The sequence below is a fragment of the Acipenser ruthenus genome, chromosome 54 (genome assembly GCF_902713425.1).
Source record: "Acipenser ruthenus chromosome 54, fAciRut3.2 maternal haplotype, whole genome shotgun sequence".
Taxonomy (NCBI): domain Eukaryota; kingdom Metazoa; phylum Chordata; class Actinopteri; order Acipenseriformes; family Acipenseridae; genus Acipenser; species Acipenser ruthenus.
In genome coordinates, this window is record NC_081242.1 from 2,348,130 (window position 1) to 2,357,645 (window position 9,516).

The 9,516-nt window shown below is 39.8% G+C and overlaps 1 pseudogene; it reads left to right on the forward strand.

Moving 5' to 3' along the window:
- Positions 1-2,052: 2,052 nt before the first annotated feature.
- On the forward strand, positions 2,053-9,158 carry LOC117970316 (interferon-induced very large GTPase 1-like; annotated as a pseudogene).
- The last annotated feature ends 358 nt before the right edge of the window (positions 9,159-9,516 follow it).

Sequence of the window (9,516 nt, forward strand, 5' to 3'; positions counted from 1 at the left end):
GTGTGTGTGTGTGTGTGTGTGTGTGTGTGTGTGTGTGTGTGTGTGTTGTGAAACTACTCGACCATGCCCATTACAAAGTTCAATGTTCCAGAAATATATCTGGAACAATTTTCCTTCAGGCGTAATTCCTGTAGTGGCGTGATCACGACCACACCCTGTTCCAAGGTATTGTCAACACTTACCCTCAATTGGTATCGTTTTCCTGTAGATCTTACACCTGTTTGGGCTACGCAATCTTGTTTAGAGATCAATGAATCCAGTTTATTAGAAAGCCGACTTTGTTGCTGTCCAGTGCTATTTGTACATTCACTAGAGGTTGAGCTGTGTGCTGGAAATCATATGATAGCGCGTGGGATATGTGAAGAGGGTTTAAGTTTGCAAATAGTTACTAAAAGTCAACGAATACATATTCGTCAGCTCTTAATTTAATATTCACGGTGTGTAAAAATGATTTCAGTATTATCCGCTACTTAAGTTTGCTATATACATATTTATCTGTATATGAAACAAGCAGCATGTGTGAATTTTTTTTCTTCTTCACAACAAAGTTTGCATTGGAAATTCAGAAGCACCCGTTCTACCGGTTTAGTTTGAATGACTGTTCATAAGACGTTATTCTATCTGCAGCTTAAGTTATTGGAAATGTACCCAAACTGGAAAGACAACATTGTTTTGTATACAATTGGGCTGTTGTGCTGCTTTAATTCAAGGGCGTGATTAGCCTTCATATCTAATATTTGTATTGCTTTACCACAATCTCTTCTTAGGGATCAAATCATTTTTGTTTATTAATGCAAGCAAATAAATAAGCAAGACGATGCAATGATACAATTACTATTGATTACAATAACAGTATCAGTGATACCCTTACATAGAATAAAGTAAGTAATGTAAATAGAACAACTAGAAATTCAAATTAGAACACTTGATGTACGTTTTGCAAAGTACAGATTTATTTTGTACCCGCGTTCTCACAAACGATAACAACCATTTTAAATGTTTCCTGTTTCCTGCACCCACTGCCACCAAGTACTGAACAGTGATAGGCCTACTAACCCCTTTCACTGTTATCACGGATTCACAATTTCTGTGAAATTTGCTGCATGATAACCGTAGATGTTGTCTTTCACCAGTCAAATCGTAGTGTTCCTAAATAAAGTTTTGAGTCAACACGAACATATTTTTTGTCTGTTGCATCTTTTTTAGCAGCTGCATCTACCGCAGATATGATAGATTTGGTCATATTGTTTTCTGTCAGGAGTTTGACGATCATTTAATTGGGAAAGTCTACTGCTGGAGAAAAAAAAAAAAAAACATGTACTGCAGCTTACTTGTTTGCACTAGAGAAACTGCCATTCACTAAATGTAGGTCTCAGATTGTGTTAATTAAAAAGAACGATTCATACCTTTTTAAATATATGACAAGGTGCTTGCTGTAGTGGTGTATTTAATATTCTAAATAACAGAATGAATTCTCTGAAACTTAAACTTGTTTTTACTGACACGACTTCACTATCTAACACTGAGCATGCAAGCTGCATACTATATCTATAAACAATTAAAGTTGCTGTCACCAATTCCATACACAACACTTGCAAAATATCTAAAATATAAACATGCTGAGTTCATTGCAGTTATTAGCTGCATAGATTAACCATTCAGCAGAACGATGCAACAAACAAGTGAGTACAAACATTAAGTCACTGTTTTAGTATCACTTTAGTGTCTTAGCAAGTTGTATTTTAAGCAGTTGAATATTATAGCAACCAAAGTGGCACCCAACAATTGGATTTGGTGACCTTTTTTCTTTTTTGGCCCAAGAGCCATTGACTCCTAAGGCAAAGTTTGTCTTGAGCCGTGGTATAACCACTGAGGACAAGCTCCTGTGTCTGCAGCTTCAACTGTATACAGTCCTCTGATTTCTGAACTGCCCTCACTCAAAAACCCTGCCATGGGTTGTTACTGCAAACAATGGACTCGATTTTGTTCCTGCATCAGATGTAAGACTTGCCTGTAATTCAGTCACTGTGTAATATCCCTCTGCAGGAACCTCGGAGATGCCTTCAGAGAAGAGCGTGCCAGGTGAGAGGGCTCAAGAGGCTGAACTCCAGGTAGAAATGAAGAAAACACAGTTTGCTGAGGACACCAGAGAAGTGCCCATCTCAGAGAGAACTCTGGACACTACACCCATCATCCCAAATCCTCAAGACCAGGACAAACCTCAGGGTCCAGCAGACACATCGCCTGTCACCTCTACTGGTCAAGGGATCCAGCGCATGCCTGTTTCAAGATTTCTCTGTACAAGTAAGAATAATTTATTTACAACTTTTCTTCTGAATATTAGAAGAAGAGTACTTTGCCGTTACATAAATTCTCTTTTCTATTCTAGAACTTCCTCCTGGAGAGATAAAGATAGGCTCAGTGGGAAGTGACACTGCTTCTCTGAGCTGGGGCAGTCCTGACAATATGGATGGGATCCCACACAGCTTTAAAATTACCTACTCTAGCTCTGATAGGAGTCACCGAGACTCCATTACTGCACTCTCCAATTCCACTGTCATTTCTAAGCTGAGACCTGGGACAGAGTACAGCTTAACAGTCAACACAGTGCTGGAGAATGGGACGCAGAGCATGCCTGCTTCTGCATCTGTCTGTACAAGTAAGCACCAGTTCTCTACAACTCAGGGTATTAGCTTCTTAGATAATCTCTACTTCCAATTTCTTGTATTTCATACATTTGTGATGATACATAAACCCCATGTGATGGAGAATATTGTTCCAGGTAAGGTGTTGTGTTCATGCAATAAAGCTGTGTAATTCATGCCCTATGGGTCTGAGTCTTAACCTAGACAGCAACAGTATAATTCTAAAGAATTATACAACAGTGGAACTGATTGACCCACTAGCTTCAGTAGGGATTGTAAATCTGTATATCCTATGAAATATGGACCCAGAAGAGAATAGTGACTTGCTGCAACAAACCCAGCTGGCGCTATTAATCAGCAGAAACAGAAACAATTGCATCTAGATTTGTTTTTATTTCTTAAAGATGTTAATTCTCACGGACAGACATAGCTCTTATAGAGGGGTTGTTGCTTTGTAGATTAGTTTAATTTAAACCTCAGGCAATTTCTTGTCCAATGTTGCCACCTGCTGGCAGGCTGGATAATAAGACAGCAGCTAAAAACACTTGACAGAAATGAATGAATAGCTTTACTGTCTGTCAAAATTAAACCACCGGAAGTCAGTAAGAGACTAGAACAGTGTTTCCCTAACACAGCAGGTCATGTAAGTATGGGCTCAGATGATGATTCTACATCTGAAGTATACTAGCCAGTGACAAGCATATCCATCGCTTGTATAAACCAATCAGCTTCCGATCTTGATGTACACCCACTCAGAATAAATGTTTTTCATTTGCCAATGCCTAATATACATGAAAAGAGTATTGGTGCATTGCTCGTGTTCAAATGTAGTCACTAGTGAAGCATATACATGAAAATAAATAAACATGTCGACACTCTGCTGCTCCAAAGTACTTATTATTAAGCTAAGTGGATAACTGTTACTATTTCCCTTTCAGAAACACATCTAGAAGATTTGCTGTGCAAGCTGGGACTGGAGAACTACTTCCCAGGCAAGATTACGTTGAGTACTGTCCTTGAGATCGGTACAGAGAGTATTACAGATGAACCAATTCAGTCACTGAAAAAACTCCCCTGGTGCTTTCTGAAAAGACTCATGATGGTAAATGTGACAGCTCGGAGAACCAAGTGCAGTGCTGCTGAGACAGACACAGACTCAGCATTGCAAGACCTTGATAGTGTTCTTGAACTTATTGGTAGTAATGATGATCAAGACAGTAATACAATCAATCCACTTGATCTCGTAACAGCACTCTTTCTGTGCTCAGATAGTTTCCTGCAGCAGGAAATGATGCTAAAAATGTCGATGTGCCAGTTTGCTGTACCTCTCTTGCTCCCTGACTGCAGCACCAGTCAGTGTACATTAATGCTGTGGGCCATGCGAGACATTGTGAAAAAGTTCAGACCCCATTCATTAGCCGACTCAGAAGGGTTTGTAGAAGACAGTATAGTCAGCACTGCCATGCCAATGATCTCTTTTGTCAGGCTGGGTTACTGCAGTTTATCAAAGTCTCAGATTCTGAATCAGGTTCTCAGCAACCCCCAGCAGTACCATGATGTATTTATCCATCGTGACATGGAATGTGGTGATGTTCCACGGAGAATTGCAAATGGTCTAGTGGATATAAGTTGGTACCTTCCTTGTGGAAAGAAAAACTTGGACATCTTTCCAGAACCTGTAGCTGTTGCCAACCTTCGTGGAGATCTCCTTTCCTTTCAGAAACAGTTTTCCATTTTATGTCAAACATCCTCGGCAGTCTTCATATTTTTTGACAGCATTGCGGAGAGCGAGTGCAATCTCTTGTCCTCTGCAGGAAATATTAAAGCCCAATTGTTTTTGGTTGCACATTTTCCAGATAAGACAGAGAAAAACATAAACCCTCTGAAAGACTTGGCATCAAAATTAAAATTATGTGGAAGTCAGATCCTATTTAAGAAACAGCAGACCAATGATGCAGACTTCGTGTCAAAACTGTGCTTAACTATGAAGGACATCATGGCAAACCGTCAACACAAAATGACCATTGAAGGCATGTCTGTTGAAGCACATGAATTGGGGATCCCTGTAGATGAAGACTGCACTGAATGTCAGAACGCTAAGAGAAGTGCTGCAGAAATCACATGTAGAATCAACGATGTGGTGCGGTATAAAGAGCATCAGTTGCCATTGCAAGGGAAGCTTTGGAAGGAGCTGGCTAAAATAGAAAAAGAGGAGTGCAGACTAAGGAAGGCAGGAGACCAGCCTATTGAAGAATATAAAGCCAATCTGCAAAGAGAAAAACAGAAACTGAGACAACAACAAAGCAGTTATGATTTGTCTGAAGCAATGCAGTGTTTCATCGCTGCCATATGCAATGAAAGCAAACAAGAACGATCCTATTTTCTAAAGTGGATGAGGATGAACCTGGATGTTAAGGCACGAAAAAAGCTTTCTGGTCTTCGTGATGAATACAAAGAAAAGAGTTGTAAGTTGTCAGAGAACAAAGACATAATTGCAGCCCTGGATCAACAAATATTAAACAGCTCTTTAGGAATCGAACATTTCATGCGTGAAATGGGGCAGATTTATGAAGCTGCATGCTGCCATCCTGACTATAAGAAATATTGTAAGCAATTTCAATATCTTCCTAGTTTGGGGGCTGATCTGCTGTTGGATGGTTTCCCTCTTGAGCTGGTGGATGGAGATGCATCAAATATCCCTGTAAGGTGGGTGACCGATGTTCTAACAAAATTCCATGAGAAAGTTCAGCACAAGAGCAGGGTGCTGGTTGTAACAGTGTTGGGAGTCCAAAGCACTGGGAAGTCTACCCTCCTCAACACAATGTTTGGGGTTCAGTTTGCAGTTAGCAGTGGCAGGTGCACGAGAGGAGCCTTCATGCTGTTAATCAGAGTCAAAGAGGATCTTAAAGAAGAGCTGAACTGTGATTTTATCTTGATAATTGACACTGAAGGTTTAAAATCTCCAGAACTGGCACAACTAGAAGACAGCTACGAACATGACAATGAGCTTGCAACATTGGTCATTGGATTGAGTGACATCACCATAATAAACATTGCAATGGAGAACTCCACAGAGATGAAGGCTATCCTACAGATCGTGGTGCATGCCTTTCTTAGAATGAAGGAAGTGGGGAAGAAACCAAATTGTCAGTTTGTGCACCAGAATGTGGGGGATGTGTCTGCTCATGACAACAATGCAAGGGACAGGAATAAGCTTCTACAACAGCTGAATGAGATGACACAGGCAGCTGCCAGAATGGAAAAGAAGGGACCCAACAAAAAATTCACTGATATAATGGAGTATGATGCAGAGAACAATAACTGGTACATCCCAGGCCTGTGGCATGGTAACCCTCCAATGGCTCCAGTGAACACCGGCTACAGTGAGACTGTGTATGAGCTCAAGAAGAGCTTGATTGAAGTTTTGAAAAATGCCAACAAGCAAAAACCTCCTGCACCAGTTACAGAGTTCCTGGAGTGGGTGGGGAGTTTGTGGAAAGCTGTTAAATATGAGAACTTCATCTTCAGCTTCAGAAATAGCCTGGTGGCTGAGGCTTACAGTAATCTGTGTGTTGAATATAATAAATGGGAATGGGACTTCCGGAAGCACATGTACAACTGGTTGGCAAATGCTGAGACAAGGATTTCTAACATTTGCAGCTCAAACTATGATGACTTTATGTGCAGTTTAACAGCTGAGGCATCTTCTGAATTGACAAAGCAAGAAAACGAAATTCAGGAGAAACTGGCTAATTATTACAAGAAAAAGAATAGAAATGTCCATCTAGTGGAAAAGCACAGAGAAGACTTTGTGAACAGCATTAAAAGTCTTAGGAGAGAAATTGAAAACTCTGTGAAAAACAAATGCAAGACCGACATTGCTATACACAAAGAGATGAAAAAAATTAACGCCATTCGTGAAGAATATAGAGCCACAATTGAACAGAAAGTACTGTGCCTGCTTGATGAGTGTAAGAAAAGAAAAAGCCCTTTATCTGAAGAGCAGCTGGAGAAAGAATTTGAAAAAATGTGGAATCAGACAGTGTCTAAACTGAAGTTTCAAGGTCTAAAGACACGAGATATTGTATCAGACACACTGAATAAATAGAGGATAAATTTAGAAAGGTTCAGAAGGAATTAAGTGAGGTGAAGCATTTTACTGTGGACAAACACACTTTACTGCAACTGAGAAGCACTTTGACATCTTACACAACCAGAAAATAGCCAGGTCTTTTGTCTATGTGTAAGAATACGTTTAAGAATACATGGAAGATGTTGTCAGAGAAACCTGAAAAAAAAGAACCGGAAAACAAAGCAACTGAGATGGCAAATAAAATAATACAAACATGTCAGCAGTTTGTATCACAGCGAACATCAGGTAAAGCAGATTATCATGATACCTACACAAGGGAGTTGCTGCAAATGATAGACAAAGAGCTGGATAATGAAGAGACTCCAATGCCCAGTTTGAACTCGATGACCAATGCCAAGTTTGAACTCGATCTAAAGATCCACATCTGTGGCTACGCTGCCAGGGAGTTTCAGAAGATGCATGAGGACTTCAATGAAAAAAATGACCCCAAGAAAGCTCTGGAAAAATGTAGACCTCAGTACTGTTCAAACTTCAAAGATCTTTATCATGAGAAGGATCAGTGCCGAAAAACAGCTGAAGAATTCACTGAGCGCTGCCTCAAGCCTGCAGTGAGGGAGTACATCAACAAAGCCCTTGGGATAGACATTGTAGATGAAATGTTGACCGGTGCACAATCTGTGAAATACAGCTCCCGGTCGTTTTTCCAGTTCTCCATATTAAAGAAGTTGCTGGATGATGAACATTTTGGAAACTTTGTGAAGTATAGTAGAAACTATGAAACTTTTGTAAAGGGTTGGATATTGGATCATATTGTCCAGAATTTTACAAAAAGATGCTAAGATTGGGGATTTAGAAGTGAAACGTCTTCAAACAGTAACAAAAACAATTCAAGCAGCTATTGAAAATGCACAGAAAGAAACGGCTGAGAGGCAAACCACATCCAGCTTTATTCAGATGATCTGCAGGAATCTGGATAAGGACCTTGTGATCTCCAGGGATGAGTTAGGAGCAGTACTGTTTCTAAAGAATTCAAACAATAAGAAGTTTGCTAAATATCTCCAGGTTCTTGTGAATGAACTGACAGGTACTCTAAGAGCTGAATTTTCTAAAGGTTGTGATGTTGAGAAGAAACTTATCAATCTGTCATTCAAGCCTCAGGACGAGCTGTTCAAGAGGGTGTTTGATTGTGGAAAGCTGTGTCCGTTCTGCAAGGTCCCCTGTGAGGCAGGAGGCCAGGACCACAAAGAACACCACGCATCAGTGCATCGACCACAAGGACTGGGGAGATACAGATATGTAACCAACGAGAAACTAACCGAGAATGTGTGCACATCTGATGTATTCAGCGAAGGGAAATTCAGGAATAGTGACACAGAGTGGAAGCCTCATCCCTATAAAGACTATCGGGACATTTACCCTGACTGGAACATTCCCCCAGATCCCAGTATCGAAGCCTCTGACTACTGGAAGTATGTGCTGACTACATTTAATAAAGAATTTGCAGTGGAGTATCATGCAAAGCCTGCTGACGTCCCAGAATGGAGAAACATAACAAAACAAATGGCAATGAAAAGTCTGTGTAAGTCGTTCAATGTTAAAACATAAGCTGTGTGGTCTGCGGTTAAAGAAAAGGGCTTGTAATCAGGAGGTCCCCGGTTCAAATCCCACCTCGGCCACTGAGCAAGTCGCTTAACCTCCTTGTGCTCCGTCTTTTGGGTGAGACGTAATTGTAAGTGACTCTGCAGCTGATGCATAGTTCACACACCCTAGTCTCTGTAAGTCGCCTTGGATAAAGGCATCTGCTAAATAAACAAATAATAATAAGCTGCCATTCCTGCAGTTAAACAATGCTAATGTCATTGAAATGAAAAGAGCTTCTTTTGAAGTGGGCACAAAGATGCCTCCTATATACATCTATTTTAATGTAAGAAAAAAAGTAAATATGTTTTCTTGGTTCATGTCTTTGAATGTATTCTTGGATATGTAAATCTGTGCCTCAAAACAGACTTCAATTTATCTCAAATTCTGTCTGTAAAATACATTTTCAAGATTAAATCGGTTTTATCTGCAATGCTATAAAGGTTGTGCTTTTGGCAATTCATGATTGTGTGATTGGTTAACCTTTCAATATTTTAGAATGTACTTTTATACAGAGGAAAATACTTTTCTGTATAAAGTGAAAGTTTAATGATTTTTTTTTCTCTTCTGTTTTCCTAACAGTGTACTTGCTCACCCTTGATATGTGTGGGATTTGATAAACAGCTGATAAGTTTGTAAGGGGCTTTCTTGTAAAATGAATCATTAGTTAATTCTTGTTTCTGTGTTTCCGTTATGCTCACACTCTTGATTTCCAATTCCTGAAAACATATTGTATTTAGAAATAAAGTTTAGTTAAACATAAAACAAGTGTGCTTTCTTTAAACGAGGGAACCTACAAACTTCATTATGAATATCATGGACTCCCTAATGTTGTTTTACATAAGGTAGTTCAATATTACTGCTAATCAGGGTCAGTGAAACAAGATGTATATTAGGTTATGGTTCAAGGCCACTGACACATTTCTCCTTAAAAAAAATAGGAGTTGAGGAATTGGGCAACTGCTTTGAAAGTACTTGAAAGTAATTTTCTTCCCTGATAGTGCTCATGGCTGCTGTGACTGCCCAGTGAGTCTATTAGGATACTGTCTCTGCATGTTCATTTTCAATGCACTGCCCAGTGAGTCTATTAGGATACTGTCTCTGCGTGTTCATTTTCAATGCACTGCCCAGTGAGTCTAT